This window comes from Schistocerca piceifrons, chromosome 1 (assembly GCF_021461385.2).
Source record: "Schistocerca piceifrons isolate TAMUIC-IGC-003096 chromosome 1, iqSchPice1.1, whole genome shotgun sequence".
Lineage (NCBI taxonomy): Eukaryota > Metazoa > Arthropoda > Insecta > Orthoptera > Acrididae > Schistocerca > Schistocerca piceifrons.
Genome location: NC_060138.1, coordinates 494,050,828 through 494,076,527, shown reverse-complemented (window position 1 = coordinate 494,076,527; position 25,700 = coordinate 494,050,828). Strand labels below are relative to the sequence as shown.

The 25,700-nt window shown below is 49.5% G+C and overlaps 12 non-coding genes across 12 annotated transcripts; all 12 read right to left on the bottom strand.

The window, feature by feature from the left end:
• Positions 1-679: 679 nt before the first annotated feature.
• Positions 680-751, bottom strand: Trnah-gug. Its single transcript has one exon. It is a non-coding gene; the product is annotated as a tRNA-His (tRNA).
• Positions 752-1,123: 372 nt separating this feature from the next.
• On the bottom strand, positions 1,124-1,195 carry Trnae-uuc. Its single transcript has one exon. It is a non-coding gene; the product is annotated as a tRNA-Glu (tRNA).
• Positions 1,196-1,480: 285 nt separating this feature from the next.
• Positions 1,481-1,562, bottom strand: Trnal-cag. Its single transcript has one exon. It is a non-coding gene; the product is annotated as a tRNA-Leu (tRNA).
• Positions 1,563-8,722: 7,160 nt separating this feature from the next.
• Positions 8,723-8,794, bottom strand: Trnah-gug. The gene has a single exon. It is a non-coding gene; the product is annotated as a tRNA-His (tRNA).
• A 372-nt stretch (positions 8,795-9,166) lies between these two features.
• Positions 9,167-9,238, bottom strand: Trnae-uuc. The gene has a single exon. It is a non-coding gene; the product is annotated as a tRNA-Glu (tRNA).
• A 285-nt stretch (positions 9,239-9,523) lies between these two features.
• Positions 9,524-9,605, bottom strand: Trnal-cag. Its single transcript has one exon. It is a non-coding gene; the product is annotated as a tRNA-Leu (tRNA).
• An 80-nt stretch (positions 9,606-9,685) lies between these two features.
• Trnal-uag lies at positions 9,686-9,767 on the bottom strand. The gene has a single exon. It is a non-coding gene; the product is annotated as a tRNA-Leu (tRNA).
• A 747-nt stretch (positions 9,768-10,514) lies between these two features.
• Trnah-gug lies at positions 10,515-10,586 on the bottom strand. The gene has a single exon. It is a non-coding gene; the product is annotated as a tRNA-His (tRNA).
• A 372-nt stretch (positions 10,587-10,958) lies between these two features.
• On the bottom strand, positions 10,959-11,030 carry Trnae-uuc. The gene has a single exon. It is a non-coding gene; the product is annotated as a tRNA-Glu (tRNA).
• A 285-nt stretch (positions 11,031-11,315) lies between these two features.
• Trnal-cag lies at positions 11,316-11,397 on the bottom strand. The gene has a single exon. It is a non-coding gene; the product is annotated as a tRNA-Leu (tRNA).
• A 7,161-nt stretch (positions 11,398-18,558) lies between these two features.
• Trnah-gug lies at positions 18,559-18,630 on the bottom strand. The gene has a single exon. It is a non-coding gene; the product is annotated as a tRNA-His (tRNA).
• An 885-nt stretch (positions 18,631-19,515) lies between these two features.
• Trnal-uag lies at positions 19,516-19,597 on the bottom strand. The gene has a single exon. It is a non-coding gene; the product is annotated as a tRNA-Leu (tRNA).
• Between the last annotated feature and the right edge of the window lie 6,103 nt (positions 19,598-25,700).

The window sequence follows — 25,700 nt, the reverse complement described above, 5'->3', positions numbered from 1 at the left end:
CGCAATCCGCACGTAAACACCGCCCGACACGCCGCAGCGAGCGCCCGATGTGTTCGGGCCCACGACTCCGAAGAGACTGGTGCCTAAAACCAGCGCATTAGACCGCTCGGCCAGGTTACCGTTGGACCACGAGCGGCAAAACGTTTCCTTTGTAGTACAAAGATCACTCCGAAATGTGTCTTGGCAATCGCTGTGCCATGTAATTCCACTGCTCTCCCACTGGAAGCGTCTTTTTAGGCCATCCACAACAAGAAAATGCCGTGCCCGCCGTATGGGAGCGACGCCACTTGTCTGTAGCTGTCGTAGTTAAGGAGACAGCAACGCTGGGATTCGAACCCCCGCCTACGAAGATACAGGTGCCTTAAACCAGGACCCTAGAGCGCTCGGCCACGCTACGTGCGCTGCATTGGGCGCCAGTGTTCCTAGCATTTGTACAAACAGTGCACGCCACAGCTTCCTGTTCTGCTGGGACCGGCTGCTCATCCATCGCACTTCAAACAACTGCCCTTTTCGACTACAGAGAGCAGCGGACGTCTGCGCTCTGGGAGGCGACATTACGTGTTGGGGATGAAGTGGTAGTGCAAACTGCGGCCTGCGGAACACGAGTGAAAAAATCAACAGAGTACTGTCATTTCGAGTACTCGTCATTGCAACGGCAGCAAGGCAAAACTTTCAAAATTGCCGTGACCAGGATTCGAACCTGGGTTATTGGGGCCACAACGCAATGTCCTAACCACTAGACGATCACGGCCATGGCCACGGAGGCGCCCGCGAAGGCAGCTGGCTCGAATGCAAGTGGCGATACCCAGCAAAGCCTAGGCCAAGGTGTACGGCACAGCAGTGTCAGACACGGTCTCCATCACATGTATACGAGCAAATGAACGTGCCTGCGCTGTCAGGACACTAACTACAGTGGTTAGCTGCATTCACCTCCGTGGCCTCCAAGCCTGTTGACTACAGGTACCGGTATGTGGCTCGATAACAAGTGGATAGACGCCGCATCTCTCTCGCCGTCAGGTGTTGCCGCGAGTCATACTTAACGTAGCTTTGTGCACGCGTCAGCGTAGCGTCAGTCGAGCAAAGTCGAGACAAATCGCATAAGAGGAGCAACAAAAACGCGCAATTCCGGTACCGGGAATCGAACCCGGGCCTCCTGGGTGAAAGCCAGGTATCCTAGCCACTAGACCACACCGGATAACGACGGCAGTGCTCTTTTCAGCGAACGCAGCAGCCACCCACGGTTAACTGACGACAACTGCAAACAATCCACTCTCTCGCGTTATATAGAACGGCGCGCTCCGGACGCATTTCGTGGAGACGAACGCCAGCAATGATGAGAGCAAAAGGTGCCTGCAAATCCTGTCGTTGCACCACGCACTGTTCTACGACAATTCACCAAGCAGACGCTCACGCCCTGTTGTGCTGTTTCCTTTGCGGGCAATGAGTGCATCTGCCTTCGACACAGGAAACATTACACGTTTGGCAGCTGTGGGATTCGAACCCACGCCTCCGAAGAGAATGGTGCCTGAAACCAGCGCCTTAGACCGCTCGGCCACGCTACCTACACAACACGCGCGTCCCAAGAGCTGCGTCCTACCCCACGAGAACACACCGCAACGGCACAAAAATGAGATGTAAAAAGTGGCAACGGTGGGATTCGAACCCACGCCTCCGAAGAGACTGGTGCCTAAAACCAGCGCCTTACACCTTTTTTTTTTTTTTTTTTTTTTTTTTATATGCGGGCCTCCCAACTCCCCTTATAGCCCGGCCTTGCGCTCTCCATAATTGCCGTCGTTGGCGAGCTTCTGTGGCTGTACAATTAGTTGATGTAGCTCCCCCGATGACAATGAACGTGAGTGTTCCCCCGTTGATCCAGATATTCCTGCGTAAGAGCAAGGAGTTCCTCCGGATGGTCCAATACGTGGAAACATACATGCGAAATGAAAAATGAATAAATCCCTCCAAGATAATGTAATGGAATGTATTGGTATGCAGCGAACAGCACACATACGGGGGTAAAAAAAAAGGGAAAAGAGAAAAAAGAAGAAACTTCCCTAGAAAAACTAGTAAAAACAAGAACCTTAACCTCAAATTTAAAGGAATTCGACCCGTGCGTCATTGAAAGCCGTACCTGGAAAGCACCACATCAACCAACTTGAAACTGAAAACGCCGATTGACCACCTCGGTCATTTCCACACAGCAGTAAAAATAAAAGCGGATGTAAAGACACAACGAGAGCACAAAAAAAAGGAACAATTGGTTAGGCAAGGCACAGACCGACAGGAAACTGCAGAAGAGTACACAAAGTACAATGCTGCAAGAGAGGTCCGTGCCACTAAAGACAATAATGGAAAGCAAAAAGCGTTCACCGCTGTAAGAAAAAAAATAAATAAGCAATAGAACATCGGCCACTCGATGAGTAAACAAAAAAGAAAGGAAGACGGAGAACGACGAAAGCATCAAGGTGCGCACGACAGTAAATTTCGTCGAGCAACATATACACAACATGACGGAGACATACAATTTAATATTTTCGTTACGTTACGTTCCTGTCTAGATCTGTTCACGTCATGGACGGGACAGGGAAACTATATATAAGGAATCAATCAGAATCAAGAATAATTCAAACTCGTGTTGAATACATGAGACAGAGCAGCATTCAAAAAATTGGAAAAAGTCTCGTGATAAGTTGCACGGACGCGTTCGGTATTATGTTCAGTCCAAAGATAAGTAAGGAAGTCCAGTTTATCAGTCAATCCGAGAGAAAACATAGAATGAATGGTGTGTCCAATAATCCAAATCGTGGCATTACGTTTGGCTACAGGGTAAGCCTTACACTGCGGCACTATGGCGTCTATCGCGGTCACATGATGCGTAGCCACTCTGTTAATCAAGCGTATCATATCACGTGCAGTGTCCCAAACAACTCTGAATTTGCGACACACAAAGCGATGTTCAAGAGTGTCCTCTTCAGCGCACATTTCACAAGCACTAGACTGGATAAGATGGATGGACTGTAATTTTGAGTTCGTCGAAATTGTACGGTTCACTAATTTGTACCACGTCGCACGTACTTCCGCCGGGACGACCTTAGATGCAATGTTTTTCCACACGGTATTCCAGTCGTACTGCGGCAGCCGTCGTTCCCATTTATTCTTCGATGGATTCCCGCGAAGTGCTCGTATGATATCACTGACCGTGCGTCCACGGACATCGCTGCTAACAACGTAACTACCATAAAGGTAGAAGTGGCGCACATAATTTACCGTATAAGGAACATCAGAAACAAAAACTGGAGCAGCCACCGAATGTGGTCGATATTTGGCAAACAGAACCGCCGTCACACTACGAGGCCCTTTTTCAACCACCGCAGTAGTCCTTCGAAAGAACAACGCCGCACATTTGGCGTGGAGATCAACCAGACCCAGCCCCCCCTCCGTCACGCTCAAAGTGCACGTGTCCATGGACACCTTAAAAATATTGCCTTTCCACAACAGCCAGTAGACTGCGTGTTTGATGGCACGTTCAAGTTTTTTCGGCAGTGGCAGAATCTGGGCCAAGTACCACGCTTTGGCAAGTACACAGGTATTTATGAGGAATACTTTTTCGCCAAGCGCCAGATTCCTGACAGCGTGGATTTTCGCCAGTGCACGAATCTGATGAAGCGTCGTGCGCCAGTTTAGCGCCGCCATCCGTTGGGTGTCGTCCGTCAGGACAATGCCCAGAACTTTGTACTGCTGTTTAATACAGTACCAGTGACGGTGGACAGCACGCATGCGCGGTGTGAGGGGGAGTAGAGCCGTCTTATTAGTACTTACGACCGCCCCAGTCGCTGCCTCAAACTGTTTCAGAGCACTGTACAGCCTATCGATGTCACCCGGCTGTTCAATAAACACCCCCAAATCATCAGCATAGGCTTTGCAGATTAGGTGCTCGTCACCCACTCTGATGCCCCGACATTCATGGCAAATGGAACGAAGGAGAGGGTCTAAAGCTAAGGCATACAGACCCATCGATAGAGGGCAGCCTTGACGCACAGAACGCCTTATTTGTATTGTATCACTGAGATGGCCAATAATGCTAACGCGTGACGTGGCATTGCGCAAAAAATTTTGAATCAGCCGTGTAAACTTCAGCCCGAAACCCATTCTGGTCATGACTTTCTGTAAATAAAAATGACTTATTCGATCAAATGCATTTTTAAAATCTACCAATAAAATCCCAGCAGTCCGCACCCTGGCGCTTTTGACATATCCTATACAGTCTCTATATGCCAAAATAGCATCGAAGATATTTCGATCTCTTACCGCGCACGTCTGATTTTCACTGAGGACTTTCGGCAGAACTTGCTTCATCCTAATTGCGACACACCGTGCCACAATTTTGTAATCCGAGTTTAACAAAGTTATAGGTCGGACATTGTCAATGCTCGGCACAGCTGTGGTTTTCGGAACGAGGGCAATACAGCCCTCTTCAAATTCTGCCGGTATAGCAATGCCGTTTTGAATGTCATTGGCAACTGCAAGTAGAGTATCGCTCAGAACATTAAAAAACTTGAGATAAAATTCTACCGGTATCCCATCTACACCGAGAGATTTCCCCCGCGAACTGCCGTGAACAGCCTCCCTTAGTTCCTCAAGAGTAAAGGGTGCGTTAAGATGAGCCCTATCGGTGCGGCTCAAAACATTTGGCGTCTGTTGCAATAGCCACCGCATCGCGCCAGGAATCACAGCGACATCGTTGAAAAGAGACGCAAAGTGCTCAGTAATTTCCCGTTCAATCCGGCCCACGTCAGAGGTTTTCGTACCGTCACGTGTGATCCAAGTATCAATGCGTAACTTCGCGCGCCTCCTTCTCTCTCTATTTAGATGGTACACAGATAAGGCCTCCCCATCCACGACACCTACCGGCTGACTTCGAATAACCGGGCCGTCACATTTCTGCCTCAGTTCGTGGAACAGTTTGGCCTTAAACTGCTTGAGAGTAGGAAGAAGTTCAGGCTGGGCTGTAACTCGCTGGGCGAGATCACGCAGACAACTCTGATAAAAACGCGCTGTCTCACGACGCCAATGTGCAGCTTCGCGGCTAAAATTAATTAAAAATGCCCTTATAGCCGGCTTAGCAACCTTCACCCACCACTCAAGAGTGCTGCGTGCTGCAGGCTTGGTCTGCAAGACGCTTTGCCACATGACGGTAAACTTTCGATTAAAATGTACATCACTTAAAAGGCTGCAGTTAAACTTCCACAACGGCTTCCGACGAGGAATACGGGGAAGAGATAAAATGAGTCGACATACATAACCACAGTGATCAGAAAAAAGAACTGGATGAACTTCTGCCTCCAAAACATTAGTCACAAGCGGGGACGACACATAAATCCTGTCAAGACGACTATGGCCCGTGGGATAAAAATAGGTAAACTCCGTTGTGTGAGGGTGGAGCACACGCCACGTATCTCGGAGCCGGAGGCCATCAACTAGAGCAGAAAGTCCCGGACACCTATTGGGTCTAGGCTCCTGGTCCCTGTCGTCTATAACAGCATTAAAATCTCCCCCAACAACTAAGTTGTCCCGATTTCGGTGAAGAAAATAACAGAAGTCCTGAGAATAAAATCGATTCCTTGCAGGCGTGCTACCAGAAGGGGCATAAACATTAACAAAAACAAAACCATGAACAGTACACGCAATAGCACGGCCATCCGGCAAACAGTCAATACCTTGCACGTCATGACCAGAACGGACTAAAATCACCGTGCCTGTACCTTCCAATGACACGACGTTATCAATAACAATAAAATCTGTAAAAGTAGCAAAAAACGACAAGGCGTCACGCGTAACTTCTTGTAGAAATGCTATATGACAATTATTGGCACGTAAAAAAGCGTGCAGGGCGGACACCTTGTACTGACTACGCATTTTGTTTACATTGACAGTAACAACATTCCACTGACGTGGATCAGACGCCATACGGAGATAAAAAAACACAAAAGAAACGAACAGACAACAGGAAAACCTGCATCACCAGTTAAAATGTGTGCCGCAGAATAGACAGGTTATGCACGGGTTGAAGTCCCGTCATCCGTTTCCTCCACATCCGCCGACCAATCCAGCTGGTCACGGGGAGGAGGGGGCTTGGGCACGCTCGCAAACTCCATAGGCGCGTCTGCTGTAGATCCGGACACCACCGTGGGGGAGGAAGCTAAGGAAGGTGTCGACCCAGGGTCACGCACAGACGTATGAGTGCGCCGAGGGTGTGGGTCGCCAGATTTGCGTTTGACAGGCATTTGAGCAGACGGCACAGCGTCCATGGCCAAGTCAACGTCCGTTTCGGAACCCTGCGTGCGCAAAATATCTTTAAGCCGGCGAACAGCCACGTCACGCTTACTGTCGGCAGGGGTGGTTTTCTTTGCCGGCTGACTGCGAGAAATGTGTCGTTGCTGGCCACGGCCCGACGTCAACGCCGGCCGGGACGCAACTTCAACACTCTGCAGGGTCCGCTGCGAACCTTGCTGTGTCGGTTGGGACTGGGACGGCACGACGGCCCGACGGACCGGCGACGGGCTGCGAACCCGTCCGGAAAAGAAACCTGATTCCAATCGACCAGAAGTACTGGCACAGCGCAAACGTTGAGGGTTGCTAGTGCCGGCAGTATTCCGCTCGCGTCGCGATTTGGGGGCCTCTGGAATCGAAAAACTCTCGTGGCGGTGGCCAGTAACATGGTCGGAAGTAGCCACACTCGCGGACGCAGCACGCGTGGGGAACACAGGGGCGGGTTCTGATCCTGACAGCATCACATCTTCCGCGACCGATTCCGAGACTGCCACAGAGTTTACTGAGGTAGCGGATTCTAATACTGATGGCGTCTCAACAGCCAGAGCAGACAATGAAGCCGTACGGAACGCAGCGTCATTGACGAGGCTAGATTCTGTGAATGGCACGCGTTCTGGAACGAGTGCTGACACTGTGTGTTGCGCGCTAACGGAAACGTCCTGCGACGCAGTCACATTTTCCGAAAGAGAACTAACAGTCACTTCCGACACAACGCTATGTATTGGCAAAGAGGGTGAGGTGTCCATGTCAGTAGCGTCCGCCGGTACGGCGGTTGCCTCAGCGCGTCGCGCGTCGCGGGGGGTGGGACCAATGGCGACTGCTGCCCACGTCATCTCGTCCTGACTACTGCCACGTGGCAGCTGTACCGGCCGCCTACGCGCAGGACAGTCCTGCCGGAAATGACCAGTACTATTACAAAAAGAACACGTCTGGGGCTGACCGCTGTACGTTATGAAAGCGCGTTGTCCTTTAATATAAACAAAAGAAGGAATATGTTTCTTAACTATCATTTTCACACTACGGATACCGTTCTCCACTTGAAAAAGATAAGCAGCTGACCATTTTTCCTTTGACACCGACAAAACAGTGCCATAAGGCGTCAAAGCACTCGAAATCGTTTCGTTCCTCATTTCAAACGGTAGATTGAAAACACGCACTGTCCGGATACCAAAACCAGCATTAGACAACACAACATTACTAATTCTGCCATCAAAGTGCTTAAATTGTCGCACACCGTCATTGGCCGATACAAGAGTGTCACACATTTCGGGAGTTGGCAACTTCAAAAACAAAGAGTTCAAAAAGGAATCCAATTGTAAACCAAGAACGTCACTGTCCGTTAAGTTCAAATCCTCGCGAAGCCATTTATGAATTTCGAAAGCGGACGGCCGAATTACCGATCGATCAAAGGCGCACTGAATGTTATTCTGACGATCCTCGGAATCACCGTGATCCATAGTACTCACTTCACCAAAAAGTACAGCACAGATGAAAAACGGCGCCGCGAAGCAACCGCCGCCGCCGCCACGAAGCACCCGTAAACACCGCCCGACACGCCGGAGCGAGCGCGCGATGTGTTCGGGCCCACGACTCCGAAGAGACTGGTGCCTAAAACCAGCGCCTTAGACCGCTCGGCCACGTTACCGTTGGAGCAGCAGCCGCAAAACGTTTCGTTTGTACTACAAAGATCACTTCGAAATGGAAGTATCTTGGCAATCGCCGTGCCATGTATTTCCACTGCTCTCCCACTGGAAGCGTCTCTTTAGGCCATCCACAGCAAGAAAAAGCCGTGCCCGCCGTATGGTAGCGACGCCACTTGTCTGTAGCTGTCGCAGTTAAGGAGACAGCGTCAAGAGACGTTTTCGTGCCGTGACCAGGTTTCGAACCTGGGCTTTCCGTAACCACTAAAGTATCGTAGCTGTAACTGTCAGGCGGAGCTAGAATGCTCCATGTATCAAACATATGTGAGCTCAAGGAGGTTACACTTGAAGAAAAAGCGGCAGCTTAACGCGATCACAGCAAAGCCCCCGGCAGCTACGGGATTCGAAACCGCGCCTACAGAGAGTCTGGTGCCTTAAACCAGCGCCTTAAAGCGCTCGGCCACGCTACATGCGCTGCTTGGTGCGCCAGTGTTCCTAGCATTTGTACAAACAGTGCACGCCACAGCTTCCTGTTCTGCTGGGACCGGCTGCTCATCCATCGCACTTCAAACAACTGCCCTTTTCGACTACAGAGAGCAGCGGACGTCTGCGCTCTGGGAGGCGACATTACGTGTTGGGGATGAAGTGGTAGTGCAAACTGCGGCCTGCGGAACACGAGTGAAAAAATCAACAGAGTACTGTCATTTCGAGTACTCGTCATTGCAACGGCAGCAAGGCAAAACTTTCAAAATTGCCGTGACCAGGATTCGAACCTGGGTTATTGGGGCCACAACGCAATGTCCTAACCACTAGACGATCACGGCCATGGCCACGGAGGCGCCCGCGCAGGCAGCTGGCTCGAATGCAAGTGGCGATACCCAGCAAAGCCTAGGCCAAGGTGTACGGCACAGCAGTGTCAGACACGGTCTCCATCACATGTATACGAGCAAATGAACGTGCCTGCGCTGTCAGGACACTAACTACAGTGGTTAGCTGCATTCACCTCCGTGGCCTCCAAGCCTGTTGACTACAGGTACCGGTATGTGGCTCGATAACAAGTGGATAGACGCCGCATCTCTCTCGCCGTCAGGTGTTGCCGCGAGTCATACTTAACGTAGCTTTGTGCACGCGTCAGCGTAGCGTCAGTCGAGCAAAGTCGAGACAAATCACATAAGAGGAGCAACAAAAACGCGCAATTCCGGTACCGGGAATCGAACCCGTGCCTCCTGGGTGAAAGCCAGGTATCCTAGCCACTAGACCACACCGGATAACGACGGCAGTGCTCTTTCCAGCGAACGCAGCAGCCACCCACGGTTAACTGACGACAACTGCAAAAAATCCACTCTCTCGCGTTATATAGAACGGCGCGCTCCGGACGCATTTCGTGGAGACGAACGCCAGCAATGATGAGAGCAAAAGGTGCCTGCAAATCCTGTCGTTGCACCACGCACTGTTCTACGGCAATTCACCAAGCAGACGCTCACGCCCTGTTGTGCTGTTTCCTTTGCGGGCAATGAGTGCATCTGCCTTCGACACAGGAAACATTACACGTTTGGCAGCTGTGGGATTCGAACCCACGCCTCCGAAGAGAATGGTGCCTGAAACCAGCGCCTTAGACCGCTCGGCCACGCTACCTACACAACACGCGCGTCCCAAGAGCTGCGTCCTACCCCACGAGAACACACCGCAACGGCACAAAAATGAGATGTAAAAAGTGGCAACAGTGGGATTCGAACCCACGCCTCCGAAGAGACTGGTGCCTAAAACCAGCGCCTTAGACCGGTCGGCCACGTTACCGTTGGAGCAGCAGCGGCAAAACGTTTCCTTTGTACTACAAAGATCACTTCGAAATGGAAGTGTCTTGGCAATCGCCGTGCCATGTATTTCCACTGCTCTCCCACTGGAAGCGTCTCTTTAGGCCATCCACAGCAAGAAAAAGCCGTGCCCGCCGTATGGTAGCGACGCCACTTGTCTGTAGCTGTCGCAGTTGAGGAGACAGCGTCAAGAAACGTTTTCGTGCCGTGACCAGGTTTCGAACCTGGGCCTTCCGTAACCACTAAAGTATCGTAGCAGTAACTGTCAGGCGGAGCTAGAATGCTCCATGTATCAAACATATGTGAGCTCAAGGAGGTTACACTTGAAGAAAAAGCGGCAGCTTAACGCGATCACAGCAAAACCGCCGGCAGTTACGGGATTCGAAACCGCGCCTACAGAGATACTGGTGCCTTAAACCAGCGCCTTAAAGCGCTCGGCCACGCTACATGCGCTGCTTGGTGCGCCAGTGTTCCTAGCATTTGTACAAACTGTGCACGCCACAGCTTCCTGTTCTGCTGGGACCGGCTGCTCATCCATCGCACTTCAAACAACTGCCCTTTTCGACTACAGAGAGCAGCGGACGTCTGCGCTCTGGGAGGCGACATTACGTGTTGGGGATGAAGTGGTAGTGCAAACTGCGGCCTGCGGAACACGAGTGAAAAAATCAACAGAGTACTGTCATTTCGAGTACTCGTCATTGCAACGGCAGCAAGGCAAAACTTTCAAAATTGCCGTGACCAGGATTCGAACCTGGGTTATTGGGGCCACAACGCAATGTCCTAACCACTAGACGATCACGGCCATGGCCACGGAGGCGACCGCGCAGGCAGCTGGCTCGAATGCAAGTGGCGATACCCAGCAAAGCCTAGGCCAAGGTGTACGGCACAGCAGTGTCAGACACGGTCTCCATCACATGTATACGAGCAAATGAACGTGCCTGCGCTGTCAGGACACTAACTACAGTGGTTAGCTGCATTCACCTCCGTGACCTCCAAGCCTGTTGACTACAGGTACCGGTATGTGGCTCGATAACAAGTGGATAGACGCCGCATCTCTCTCGCCGTCAGGTGTTGCCGCGAGTCATACTTAACGTAGCTTTGTGCACGCGTCAGCGTAGCGTCAGTCGAGCAAAGTCGAGACAAATCGCATAAGAGGAGCAACAAAAACGCGCAATTCCGGTACCGGGAATCGAACCCGGGCCTCCTGGGTGAAAGCCAGGTATCCTAGCCACTAGACCACACCGGATAACGACGGCAGTGCTCTTTTCAGCGAACGCAGCAGCCACCCACGGTTAACTGACGACAACTGCAAACAATCCACTCTCTCGCGTTATATAGAACGGCGCGCTCCGGACGCATTTCGTGGAGACGAACGCCAGCAATGATGAGAGCAAAAGGTGCCTGCAAATCCTGTCGTTGCACCACGCACTGTTCTACGACAATTCACCAAGCAGACGCTCACGCCCTGTTGTGCTGTTTCCTTTGCGGGCAATGAGTGCATCTGCCTTCGACACAGGAAACATTACACGTTTGGCAGCTGTGGGATTCGAACCCACGCCTCCGAAGAGAATGGTGCCTGAAACCAGCGCCTTAGACCGCTCGGCCACGCTACCTACACAACACGCGCGTCCCAAGAGCTGCGTCCTACCCCACGAGAACACACCGCAACGGCACAAAAATGAGATGTAAAAAGTGGCAACGGTGGGATTCGAACCCACGCCTCCGAAGAGACTGGTGCCTAAAACCAGCGCCTTACACCTTTTTTTTTTTTTTTTTTTTTTTTTTTATATGCGGGCCTCCCAACTCCCCTTATAGCCCGGCCTTGCGCTCTCCATAATTGCCGTCGTTGGCGAGCTTCTGTGGCTGTACAATTAGTTGATGTAGCTCCCCCGATGACAATGAACGTGAGTGTTCCCCCGTTGATCCAGATATTCCTGCGTAAGAGCAAGGAGTTCCTCCGGATGGTCCAATACGTGGAAACATACATGCGAAATGAAAAATGAATAAATCCCTCCAAGATAATGTAATGGAATGTATTGGTATGCAGCGAACAGCACACATACGGGGGTAAAAAAAAAGGGAAAAGAGAAAAAAGAAGAAACTTCCCTAGAAAAACTAGTAAAAACAAGAACCTTAACCTCAAATTTAAAGGAATTCGACCCGTGCGTCATTGAAAGCCGTACCTGGAAAGCACCACATCAACCAACTTGAAACTGAAAACGCCGATTGACCACCTCGGTCATTTCCACACAGCAGTAAAAATAAAAGCGGATGTAAAGACACAACGAGAGCACAAAAAAAAGGAACAATTGGTTAGGCAAGGCACAGACCGACAGGAAACTGCAGAAGAGTACACAAAGTACAATGCTGCAAGAGAGGTCCGTGCCACTAAAGACAATAATGGAAAGCAAAAAGCGTTCACCGCTGTAAGAAAAAAAATAAATAAGCAATAGAACATCGGCCACTCGATGAGTAAACAAAAAAGAAAGGAAGACGGAGAACGACGAAAGCATCAAGGTGCGCACGACAGTAAATTTCGTCGAGCAACATATACACAACATGACGGAGACATACAATTTAATATTTTCGTTACGTTACGTTCCTGTCTAGATCTGTTCACGTCATGGACGGGACAGGGAAACTATATATAAGGAATCAATCAGAATCAAGAATAATTCAAACTCGTGTTGAATACATGAGACAGAGCAGCATTCAAAAAATTGGAAAAAGTCTCGTGATAAGTTGCACGGACGCGTTCGGTATTATGTTCAGTCCAAAGATAAGTAAGGAAGTCCAGTTTATCAGTCAATCCGAGAGAAAACATAGAATGAATGGTGTGTCCAATAATCCAAATCGTGGCATTACGTTTGGCTACAGGGTAAGCCTTACACTGCGGCACTATGGCGTCTATCGCGGTCACATGATGCGTAGCCACTCTGTTAATCAAGCGTATCATATCACGTGCAGTGTCCCAAACAACTCTGAATTTGCGACACACAAAGCGATGTTCAAGAGTGTCCTCTTCAGCGCACATTTCACAAGCACTAGACTGGATAAGATGGATGGACTGTAATTTTGAGTTCGTCGAAATTGTACGGTTCACTAATTTGTACCACGTCGCACGTACTTCCGCCGGGACGACCTTAGATGCAATGTTTTTCCACACGGTATTCCAGTCGTACTGCGGCAGCCGTCGTTCCCATTTATTCTTCGATGGATTCCCGCGAAGTGCTCGTATGATATCACTGACCGTGCGTCCACGGACATCGCTGCTAACAACGTAACTACCATAAAGGTAGAAGTGGCGCACATAATTTACCGTATAAGGAACATCAGAAACAAAAACTGGAGCAGCCACCGAATGTGGTCGATATTTGGCAAACAGAACCGCCGTCACACTACGAGGCCCTTTTTCAACCACCGCAGTAGTCCTTCGAAAGAACAACGCCGCACATTTGGCGTGGAGATCAACCAGACCCAGCCCCCCCTCCGTCACGCTCAAAGTGCACGTGTCCATGGACACCTTAAAAATATTGCCTTTCCACAACAGCCAGTAGACTGCGTGTTTGATGGCACGTTCAAGTTTTTTCGGCAGTGGCAGAATCTGGGCCAAGTACCACGCTTTGGCAAGTACACAGGTATTTATGAGGAATACTTTTTCGCCAAGCGCCAGATTCCTGACAGCGTGGATTTTCGCCAGTGCACGAATCTGATGAAGCGTCGTGCGCCAGTTTAGCGCCGCCATCCGTTGGGTGTCGTCCGTCAGGACAATGCCCAGAACTTTGTACTGCTGTTTAATACAGTACCAGTGACGGTGGACAGCACGCATGCGCGGTGTGAGGGGGAGTAGAGCCGTCTTATTAGTACTTACGACCGCCCCAGTCGCTGCCTCAAACTGTTTCAGAGCACTGTACAGCCTATCGATGTCACCCGGCTGTTCAATAAACACCCCCAAATCATCAGCATAGGCTTTGCAGATTAGGTGCTCGTCACCCACTCTGATGCCCCGACATTCATGGCAAATGGAACGAAGGAGAGGGTCTAAAGCTAAGGCATACAGACCCATCGATAGAGGGCAGCCTTGACGCACAGAACGCCTTATTTGTATTGTATCACTGAGATGGCCATTAATGCTAACGCGTGACGTGGCATTGCGCAATAAATTTTGAATCAGCCGTGTAAACTTCAGCCCGAAACCCATTCTGGTCATGACTTTCTGTAAATAAAAATGACTTATTCGATCAAATGCATTTTTAAAATCTACCAATAAAATCCCAGCAGTCCGCACCCTGGCGCTTTTGACATATCCTATACAGTCTCTATATGCCAAAATAGCATCGAAGATATTTCGATCTCTTACCGCGCACGTCTGATTTTCACTGAGGACTTTCGGCAGAACTTGCTTCATCCTAATTGCGACACACCGTGCCACAATTTTGTAATCCGAGTTTAACAAAGTTATAGGTCGGACATTGTCAATGCTCGGCACAGCTGTGGTTTTCGGAACGAGGGCAATACAGCCCTCTTCAAATTCTGCCGGTATAGCAATGCCGTTTTGAATGTCATTGGCAACTGCAAGTAGAGTATCGCTCAGAACATTAAAAAACTTGAGATAAAATTCTACCGGTATCCCATCTACACCGAGAGATTTCCCCCGCGAACTGCCGTGAACAGCCTCCCTTAGTTCCTCAAGAGTAAAGGGTGCGTTAAGATGAGCCCTATCGGTGCGGCTCAAAACATTTGGCGTCTGTTGCAATAGCCACCGCATCGCGCCAGGAATCACAGCGACATCGTTGAAAAGAGACGCAAAGTGCTCAGTAATTTCCCGTTCAATCCGGCCCACGTCAGAGGTTTTCGTACCGTCACGTGTGATCCAAGTATCAATGCGTAACTTCGCGCGCCTCCTTCTCTCTCTATTTAGATGGTACACAGATAAGGCCTCCCCATCCACGACACCTACCGGCTGACTTCGAATAACCGGGCCGTCACATTTCTGCCTCAGTTCGTGGAACAGTTTGGCCTTAAACTGCTTGAGAGTAGGAAGAAGTTCAGGCTGGGCTGTAACTCGCTGGGCGAGATCACGCAGACAACTCTGATAAAAACGCGCTGTCTCACGACGCCAATGTGCAGCTTCGCGGCTAAAATTAATTAAAAATGCCCTTATAGCCGGCTTAGCAACCTTCACCCACCACTCAAGAGTGCTGCGTGCTGCAGGCTTGGTCTGCAAGACGCTTTGCCACATGACGGTAAACTTTCGATTAAAATGTACATCACTTAAAAGGCTGCAGTTAAACTTCCACAACGGCTTCCGACGAGGAATACGGGGAAGAGATAAAATGAGTCGACATACATAACCACAGTGATCAGAAAAAAGAACTGGATGAACTTCTGCCTCCAAAACATTAGTCACAAGCGGGGACGACACATAAATCCTGTCAAGACGACTATGGCCCGTGGGATAAAAATAGGTAAACTCCGTTGTGTGAGGGTGGAGCACACGCCACGTATCTCGGAGCCGGAGGCCATCAACTAGAGCAGAAAGTCCCGGACACCTATTGGGTCTAGGCTCCTGGTCCCTGTCGTCTATAACAGCATTAAAATCTCCCCCAACAACTAAGTTGTCCCGATTTCGGTGAAGAAAATAACAGAAGTCCTGAGAATAAAATCGATTCCTTGCAGGCGTGCTACCAGAAGGGGCATAAACATTAACAAAAACAAAACCATGAACAGTACACGCAATAGCACGGCCATCCGGCAAACAGTCAATACCTTGCACGTCATGACCAGAACGGACTAAAATCACCGTGCCTGTACCTTCCAATGACACGACGTTATCAATAACAATAAAATCTGTAAAAGTAGCAAAAAACGACAAGGCGTCACGCGTAACTTCTTGTAGAAATGCTATATGACAATTATTGGCACGTAAAAAAGCGTGCAGGGCGGACACCTTGTACTGACTACGCATTTTGTTTACATTGACAGTAACAACATTCCACTGACGTGGATCAGACGCCATACGGAGATAAAAAAACACAAAAGAAACGAACAGACAACAGGAAAACCTGCATCACCAGTTAAAATGTGTGCCGCAGAATAGACAGGTTATGCACGGGTTGAAGTCCCGTCATCCGTTTCCTCCACATCCGCCGACCAATCCAGCTGGTCACGGGGAGGAGGGGGCTTGGGCACGCTCGCAAACTCCATAGGCGCGTCTGCTGTAGATCCGGACACCACCGTGGGGGAGGAAGCTAAGGAAGGTGTCGACCCAGGGTCACGCACAGACGTATGAGTGCGCCGAGGGTGTGGGTCGCCAGATTTGCGTTTGACAGGCATTTGAGCAGACGGCACAGCGTCCATGGCCAAGTCAACGTCCGTTTCGGAACCCTGCGTGCGCAAAATATCTTTAAGCCGGCGAACAGCCACGTCACGCTTACTGTCGGCAGGGGTGGTTTTCTTTGCCGGCTGACTGCGAGAAATGTGTCGTTGCTGGCCACGGCCCGACGTCAACGCCGGCCGGGACGCAACTTCAACACTCTGCAGGGTCCGCTGCGAACCTTGCTGTGTCGGTTGGGACTGGGACGGCACGACGGCCCGACGGACCGGCGACGGGCTGCGAACCCGTCCGGAAAAGAAACCTGATTCCAATCGACCAGAAGTACTGGCACAGCGCAAACGTTGAGGGTTGCTAGTGCCGGCAGTATTCCGCTCGCGTCGCGATTTGGGGGCCTCTGGAATCGAAAAACTCTCGTGGCGGTGGCCAGTAACATGGTCGGAAGTAGCCACACTCGCGGACGCAGCACGCGTGGGGAACACAGGGGCGGGTTCTGATCCTGACAGCATCACATCTTCCGCGACCGATTCCGAGACTGCCACAGAGTTTACTGAGGTAGCGGATTCTAATACTGATGGCGTCTCAACAGCCAGAGCAGACAATGAAGCCGTACGGAACGCAGCGTCATTGACGAGGCTAGATTCTGTGAATGGCACGCGTTCTGGAACGAGTGCTGACACTGTGTGTTGCGCGCTAACGGAAACGTCCTGCGACGCAGTCACATTTTCCGAAAGAGAACTAACAGTCACTTCCGACACAACGCTATGTATTGGCAAAGAGGGTGAGGTGTCCATGTCAGTAGCGTCCGCCGGTACGGCGGTTGCCTCAGCGCGTCGCGCGTCGCGGGGGGTGGGACCAATGGCGACTGCTGCCCACGTCATCTCGTCCTGACTACTGCCACGTGGCAGCTGTACCGGCCGCCTACGCGCAGGACAGTCCTGCCGGAAATGACCAGTACTATTACAAAAAGAACACGTCTGGGGCTGACCGCTGTACGTTATGAAAGCGCGTTGTCCTTTAATATAAACAAAAGAAGGAATATGTTTCTTAACTATCATTTTCACACTACGGATACCGTTCTCCACTTGAAAAAGATAAGCAGCTGACCATTTTTCCTTTGACACCGACAAAACAGTGCCATAAGGCGTCAAAGCACTCGAAATCGTTTCGTTCCTCATTTCAAACGGTAGATTGAAAACACGCACTGTCCGGATACCAAAACCAGCATTAGACAACACAACATTACTAATTCTGCCATCAAAGTGCTTAAATTGTCGCACACCGTCATTGGCCGATACAAGAGTGTCACACATTTCGGGAGTTGGCAACTTCAAAAACAAAGAGTTCAAAAAGGAATCCAATTGTAAACCAAGAACGTCACTGTCCGTTAAGTTCAAATCCTCGCGAAGCCATTTATGAATTTCGAAAGCGGACGGCCGAATTACCGATCGATCAAAGGCGCACTGAATGTTATTCTGACGATCCTCGGAATCACCGTGATCCATAGTACTCACTTCACCAAAAAGTACAGCACAGATGAAAAACGGCGCCGCGAAGCAACCGCCGCCGCCGCCACGAAGCACCCGTAAACACCGCCCGACACGCCGGAGCGAGCGCGCGATGTGTTCGGGCCCACGACTCCGAAGAGACTGGTGCCTAAAACCAGCGCCTTAGACCGCTCGGCCACGTTACCGTTGGAGCAGCAGCCGCAAAACGTTTCGTTTGTACTACAAAGATCACTTCGAAATGGAAGTATCTTGGCAATCGCCGTGCCATGTATTTCCACTGCTCTCCCACTGGAAGCGTCTCTTTAGGCCATCCACAGCAAGAAAAAGCCGTGCCCGCCGTATGGTAGCGACGCCACTTGTCTGTAGCTGTCGCAGTTAAGGAGACAGCGTCAAGAGACGTTTTCGTGCCGTGACCAGGTTTCGAACCTGGGCTTTCCGTAACCACTAAAGTATCGTAGCTGTAACTGTCAGGCGGAGCTAGAATGCTCCATGTATCAAACATATGTGAGCTCAAGGAGGTTACACTTGAAGAAAAAGCGGCAGCTTAACGCGATCACAGCAAAGCCCCCGGCAGCTACGGGATTCGAAACCGCGCCTACAGAGAGTCTGGTGCCTTAAACCAGCGCCTTAAAGCGCTCGGCCACGCTACATGCGCTGCTTGGTGCGCCAGTGTTCCTAGCATTTGTACAAACAGTGCACGCCACAGCTTCCGGTTCTGCTGGGACTGGCTGCTCATCCATCGCACTTCAAACAACTGCCCTTTTCGACTACAGAGAGCAGCGGACGTCTGCGCTCTAGGAGGCGACATTACGTGTTGGGGATGAAGTGGTAGGGCAAACTGCGGCCTGCGGAACACGAGTGAAAAAATCAAGAGAGTACTGTCATTTCGAGTACTCGTCATTGCAACGGCAGCAAGGCAAAACTTTCAAAATTGCCGTGACCAGGATTCGAACCTGGGTTATTGCGGCCACAACGCAATGTCCTAACCACTAGACGATCACGGCCACGGACGCGCCCGCGAAAGCAGCTGCCTGTAATGCAAGTGGCGATACACAGCAGAGCCTAGGCCAAGGTGTACGCCACAGCAGTGTGAGACACGGTCTCCATCACATGTGTACGAGCAAATGAACGTGCCTGCGCTGTCAGGACACTAACTACAGTGGTTAGCTGCATTCACCTCCGTGGCAATGTCTTGCAGTCCCCCAAGCCTCTTGACTACAGGTATGTGGCTGGATAACAAGTGGATAGACGCTTCATCTCTCTCGCCGTCAGGTGTTGCCGTGAATCATACTTAACGTAGCTTTCTGCACGGGTCAGCGTAGCGTCAGTCGAGCAAAGTCGAGACAAGTCGCATAAGAGGAGCAACAAAAACGCGCGATTCCGGTAATCGAACCCGGGCCTCCTGGGTGAGAGCCAGGTATCCTAGCCACTAGACCACACCGGATAACGACGACAGTGCTCTTTCTAGCGAACGCAGCAGCCACCCACGGTTAACTGACGACAACTGTAAAAAATCCGCTCTCTCGCGTTATAGAACGGCGTGCCCCGGACGCATTTCGGGGAGACGGACGCCAGCAATGATGAGAGCAAAAGGTGCCTACAAATCCTGTCGTTGCACCACGCACTGTTCTACGGCAATTCACCAAGCAGACGCTCACGCCTTGTTGTGCTGTTTCCTTTGCGGGCAATGAGTGCACCTGCCTTCGACACAGGAAACATTACACGTTTGGCAGGAGTGGGATTGGAACCCACGCCTCCGAAGAGAATGGTGCCTGAAACCAGCGCCTTAGACCGCTCGGCCACGCTACCTACACAACACGCGCGTCACAAGAGCTGCGTCCTACCCCACGAGAACACACCGCAACGGCACAAAAATGAGACGTAAAAAGTGGCAACGGTGGGATTCGAACCCACGCCTCCGAAGAGACTGGTGCCTAAAACCAGCGCCTTAGACCGCTCGGCCACGTTACCGTTGGAGCAGCAGCCGCAAAACGTTTCGTTTGTACTACAAAGATCACTTCGAAATGGAAGTATCTTGGCAATCGCCGTGCCATGTATTTCCACTGCTCTCCCACTGGAAGCGTCTCTTTAGGCCATCCACAGCAAGAAAAAGCCGTGCCCGCCGTATGGTAGCGACGCCACTTGTCTGTAGCTGTCGCAGTTAAGGAGACAGCGTCAAGAGACGTTTTCGTGCCGTGACCAGGTTTCGAACCTGGGCTTTCCGTAACCACTAAAGTATCGTAGCTGTAACTGTCAGGCGGAGCTAGAATGCTCCATGTATCAAACATATGTGAGCTCAAGGAGGTTACACTTGAAGAAAAAGCGGCAGCTTAACGCGATCACAGCAAAGCCCCCGGCAGCTACGGGATTCGAAACCGCGCCTACAGAGAGTCTGGTGCCTTAAACCAGCGCCTTAAAGCGCTTTTTTTTTTTTCTTTTTTTAGGATTCGAACCTGCAATCTTCGGATCCGAAGTCCGACGCCTTATCCATTTTTTTTTTTTTTTTTTTTTTTTTGACCCTTAGGTTAAAAGCCTAATGCTCTACCGACTTTTTTTTTTTTTTTTTTTTTTTACTCGAACCCACAATCCCCGGTTTAGGAGACCGATGCCTTATCCATTTTTTTTTTCTTCTTTTAGACTGAGCTATCCTTTTTTTTTAGTGTCTTTTTTTTATGCTTTATCCATTTTTTTTTCTTTTTGTATTTCTTTCACTGTAATGACCCAGTGCAGCTCGGGGGAGGCGCGTTGGGCAGGGGTCGAAACCCGAGGCCTGGCCATGACGTCTCCTCCTCCCTGCACTGAAGCACAGTGGCACCAATACGTAGTAATTTTCCTTGGTTCAGAGTCTTATGATACTTATATGTGGACACGGGGCTTGTGATGCAGTGTCTATCCAAACAGGTAAAAGCTTGGCAGGAAAGCAAAATAAGTAAGAGCTAGCGAGAATGTCTTCCCTATCATGAAGTGAGATCAGTATGCCCCTATACCGGTGCCATTAATGTAACTGGCGCAGGAGCGATCAATAGAAGTGGAAACTTAACCAATCCCCTGCTTTTCGAAGACAATACTAAGCATATTCGCAAAGTCCCTCTTAAGATGTGGGAAAGATTGTTGCGTCCAGTACTCATGAAGCATGTAACCAATAAACGAAAGAAAATCGGAAATACCATCACCATCAACCACTGCAAAAATGTAACGGCCAAGAAGCCACATAATGGTATTGTTCTTTGTCCCGGGATAAAAAACCGTGTCCGGCCAGCAGAGAATATCAGTTGTAAATGCCGATTCCGAGCTCCTGGTGAGTAACGCCAATTGTCGGCGCAGCCAGTACCACATGCGAAGACGGTCAGCGCAGGTAAATCGGTGTTGGAGTGTATCAACACAACCACACGTTTGACAAAGCGGAGAGACACTTAAACCTATGCGATGAAGTCGTTCGTTCGTAGGAATCAGCTGGTGAACTACCTTATACCATAGGGAGGCAACAGGTGCTGAATGAACGGGTAAGCTAATATTCGTCCATATGTGACGCCAATTAAAACGGGGATATTGCAAAACAATCGGGATGGAAGAAGAAGACCTGTGCCATTTGTCAAGCAGTGTTCGCATAGTAAAAACAGGACCACGTTGGAAGTGGAGATCCAGATAACTAATCTCAATGTAGAAGTCCCGAACATGCCGTAGCTTCGCATTTAGAGGCCCTACGTTAATAGGCGGTGACAAGCTCGCAGGACGAACGACATGGAATAATCGCGAAGTAACAGTCGGGGACTCAGAAAATAAAAGATGGAGGGTGCGCTTAACATAAAGGGCCGCAGCCTTGACACGGACATCGGTGAACGACAAGCCGCCCGCAAGACGCAGCTTCGTAAGAACATCACAACGTAATTTAAAAATGTGCCCCCGCCAAATATATCTGTTGATAAGCTGGACCATTTTTGCACCCTGCATTCGGGGAAGCGGAAACAACTGAGCAACGTAATATACTTTACATAAAACATAAGTGTCTAATACACACTTTTTTTGCAGTAGCGGTATCGAACGCCATGAGTGTTCGAATAAAACACCTTGAAGCTTGGAAATGGCCACTTGCCAATTTTTTGCAGCCATACGAAGAGGACACCGTTCAAGATAGATGCCTAAATGTGTATGGTGTTCAACAGCCATAACCCACGGAACAACCACATTTTCAAAGCCCCGCAAATTCAGAAGTTTGCTTTTACGGGGGTTGAGACGAGAACCGGAGGCCGCAGAAAATTTATCTAGTTCCATTTTCAACTGCGGCACTTCTGCGGCGGAACGAAGCAAAACAACCAAATCATCAGCATAAGCTGTTGCTGTCAGGGTAACCCCAGAAATCGTAAGACCACGAAGTGTCGAGTTGAGACGAGAGAGGAGTGGTTGAAGGGAGAGAGCATAAAGGGTCATGGATAAAGGGCTACCTTGCGGGACGCCACGTTTAATATCAATGACCTTCGTGAGCTGGCCATTAATGTCAATCTTAGCAGAAATACCAGTCGTCATATTCTTAAGTACCAGCAGCGCCTTTTCATTAAAACCGAGTCGGCGCAGCAGAAGCTCTAAAAACGAATGGGACACACGATCAAAAGCCTTACTAAAATCAACAAATAAAAGCGCACAGGAAATATTGGTGACAGCGACAATCGACACGACATCACGATACCCCGCCAGAGGAGTCAATATGGAGCGCCCTGGAAAGCAGCTTTGACAAGGAGTTATCACAGGTGTAAGCAAGAGGGATAGACGTGCATTAACAGCCCTAGCAGCCGTCTTATAATCAAAATTTAAAAGGGTTAAAGGACGAAAGTCACTAGCTGTCTTCAAACCAGCAGATTTTGGTATCAGGACAACCGTACCTCTCTTGAAATCGGCTGGAATTGTGCCACCATTCAAGATTTCATTTACAATATCCGTAAAAACAGGCCCTATAATAGTCCAAAAGCGAACAAAAAATTCCTTAGGAAGGCCATCCGGACCAGGAGATTTGTGAGATGGTGAACAAGCAATGAAAGCTGAAATTTCGTCTGCAGTAAAAGGAGCTAAAAATTCCACATTATGGTCCTCTGTTAAAACTGATGGGATAGCAGTTAAAATCTCGTCAACATCAAGCGGATCAGAATCAGCCACAGCATATAAGGTCTCATAGTAGCAGGTAAGTTCATGGGTTATTTGATTCTGTAAGGTAAGCCGGCAACCATCAGCTGCCATAAGGCCGTCAATCAATACACGTCGACGGTTCTTGTGGTGACGAAACAGGTGGTACATGGAAGTCATTTCATGTGCTAAGGTGGACGGCGGTTTAGATTTAATCTTCAATCCTTCCATCTGAAGCCGTTTAATACTAAGGAGCTTGGCTTTAATTTTCCGAATCTCAGAAAGGTGGGCACCTGTCATTCGAGAAGTATCATAAAGTTCGCGAAGCACCGAATAATAATACTCAAAAGTCAGTTTCAGATCTCGCGCTCTATTATAACTGTAGGACATTAAAGTGCGACGGAGTTTTGGCTTCGCACAGTGGATCCACCAGTGAAGCTTAGACGGATAGTATCGCAGAGAACGTAAACACATGTCCCACGCCGTCTGTATTAGAGGTTCGATGTCAGGGTCATCGAGCAAGGAGACATTTAATTTCCACAGTGGCCGATAAAGTTTAAGAGGCTGACGCTCCAAATTAATTATAACCGCAAGGGCACAATGATCCGTAAAACTGGCTGGAATAACATCTACATTTAAAACAGAAACACTAAGGGGATCAGAAATATACAATCGGTCCAGTCGACTACTTGACGTGGCAGTAAACAATGTAAATTTAACTAAAGTGGGGTGTTTAACCTCCCACGCATCGCGTAGTCGTAGTTGACGTACAAGAGAATGTAGCTCGAAACAATAATTAAAATGAGGGGATTGGTCCTTAGCTTGTAATACACAATTAAAATCACCCCCTAATATCAAAGTCGCAGGATTTTTGCGTAAAAGATAAATCAGATCCTCTTTATAAAAACGAGACCTTTCCTGCCGTTTGCTGGAACCAGAGGGGGCGTAAATATTAACCAAGGTTGTGTCAAATAACCGACAACCAATACCCCTTCCCGAGTCTAAGAGCTCAATTTCGGTAACGGGGATACCGTCACGAATTAGTAAGGCAGTACCTGTGGAAAACTCAGGCGCAAAATTTATAATAGTGCGAAAGCCAGGAACAAACAGGTGTGCAACGGAGACTTCCTGCAGGAAAACAACATCAGCTGCAGAGTCATAAATGAACTGCTGCAGAGACGCTAACTTCAGAGCAGATTGAATGCTATTTATATTTAAGGTAATAAACGTGTACGCCTGCAACATCAACAAAAAAAAAGGGAAAATGAACCCTAATTACACCACATCAGAAGCAACTACATCCAGATCATCAACATCAGACATGGCAGAGGGTGATTGCCCGGAATCAACGGAATCAGAGTCATCCTTTGCATGCTTGTGTTTTTTTCGCACCGCGTGAAGATTGGGGGGCACTTTCACCCGACGGCGTATCTGATGCACACCAGATTCAAGAGCAGGAGGAGTGGGGGGTTCGAGATCAGGCACGTCAACCAAGGCATCCGAAGGATTAGCAGGGCGAGAGGAATCAGAAGAAGGAGCAAGCAAGGGGAAAACTGCATCAGGAACATCGGCACCGGCATCAGAAGGTGTAGGTATTGGAAGTGTAGGAGGTGGAGAGATAGGGTTGGAATCCGCTGAAGCGGAGCGCGCAGTTCTAGAAGCGATTTTCCGACAAACAGCTGTCTGCACCGAAGTGTCGTCAACATGTTGTGATGCCTGTGTCGGGGGGGATGTCAACACCACCTCGACCGAATGTTGGGGCTCTTGCGCCGACGGCGTGGCAGCAAGTGTGACGTCATCAGGCAAAGCAGGAGACACAGTGGGAACAGAATCCAAAACAAGCATGGGAGATTCCGGAAGTCTCTCGTCAGATCCGCAAACCGGCTGCGAAACAGCAGCTTCGTCATCAGTGCTACCGGTATCACTAGCACGACGGCGTTTGTTATTGGAAACAGGCGGGATCGGTGTAGAAGCAGCCGATACATCTGGGCGAGTGGGTAACGGGGGAAAACCTGCATCAGAGGAAGGTGTCACCCGTTGTGAAGGATCTACTGCAGGAGGCTGACAGGAGACAGTGGAGGAAGCTGCTGGCACAAGATCGGCAACCGTTAATTTGCGGCGTTGTGCTAGCCCATTTTTAAGCACAAACACCCGCTTAGGGCAATTAGCACGAACATGACCATTTTCATTACATAGAAAACACGTACCAACTTGCCCCTCATAAGTAAGATGAACACGATAACCACATACAACCAGATGGGACGGTATATTCGACTTAATATGCATTTCAACCGATCTGACACCATTATAACATTGCAGCTTATGTTGTGCAGACCAACGTTCATTTCGAATTGACCGAACGGTACCATAACCAAGCAAAGCTTCCTTAAGGTAACTGTTTTCAACTTCAGGGGGTAAATTATAAACCCGAACTGTGGTATACGTAATTTCAGCATTTGAAACAGTAACACTGCTAACAGAACCATCTCTATGACGGAACGACACTTGCTCACCATGTTTAAGTAAAATCTTATCTAGCAAAACCGGGTTCAACAATTTCACAAAAAAACAGTAAAGTTCTGTGTCAAAATACGCCGTATGTACCTGGTCCGATGTAATGCCAATCGTATCCACAATCCATTCGTGAATTTCCAACGAAGTTGGTTGAACATTCCTGGTGGCCTTGTTAAACTGAAAACTGAGAGTACACTTCCGCGGAAACAACCGGGAAGCCATAACACTTAATTAATGCGGCAAAAGCCGCTATACAACACAAGACACAACACAAACACTAAGGCGACGAAACAACGAAGAAAAGAAGACAAAGAAACGTCACACACAGAAAGTAAATAGTCACAACCCGAGGGAAACGGCGGATCGAATACACAGCACGTGCGATCGCTGTCGCGTCTCAAGCGGAACTAAAGCGCTCGGCCACGCTACATGCGCTGCTTGGTGC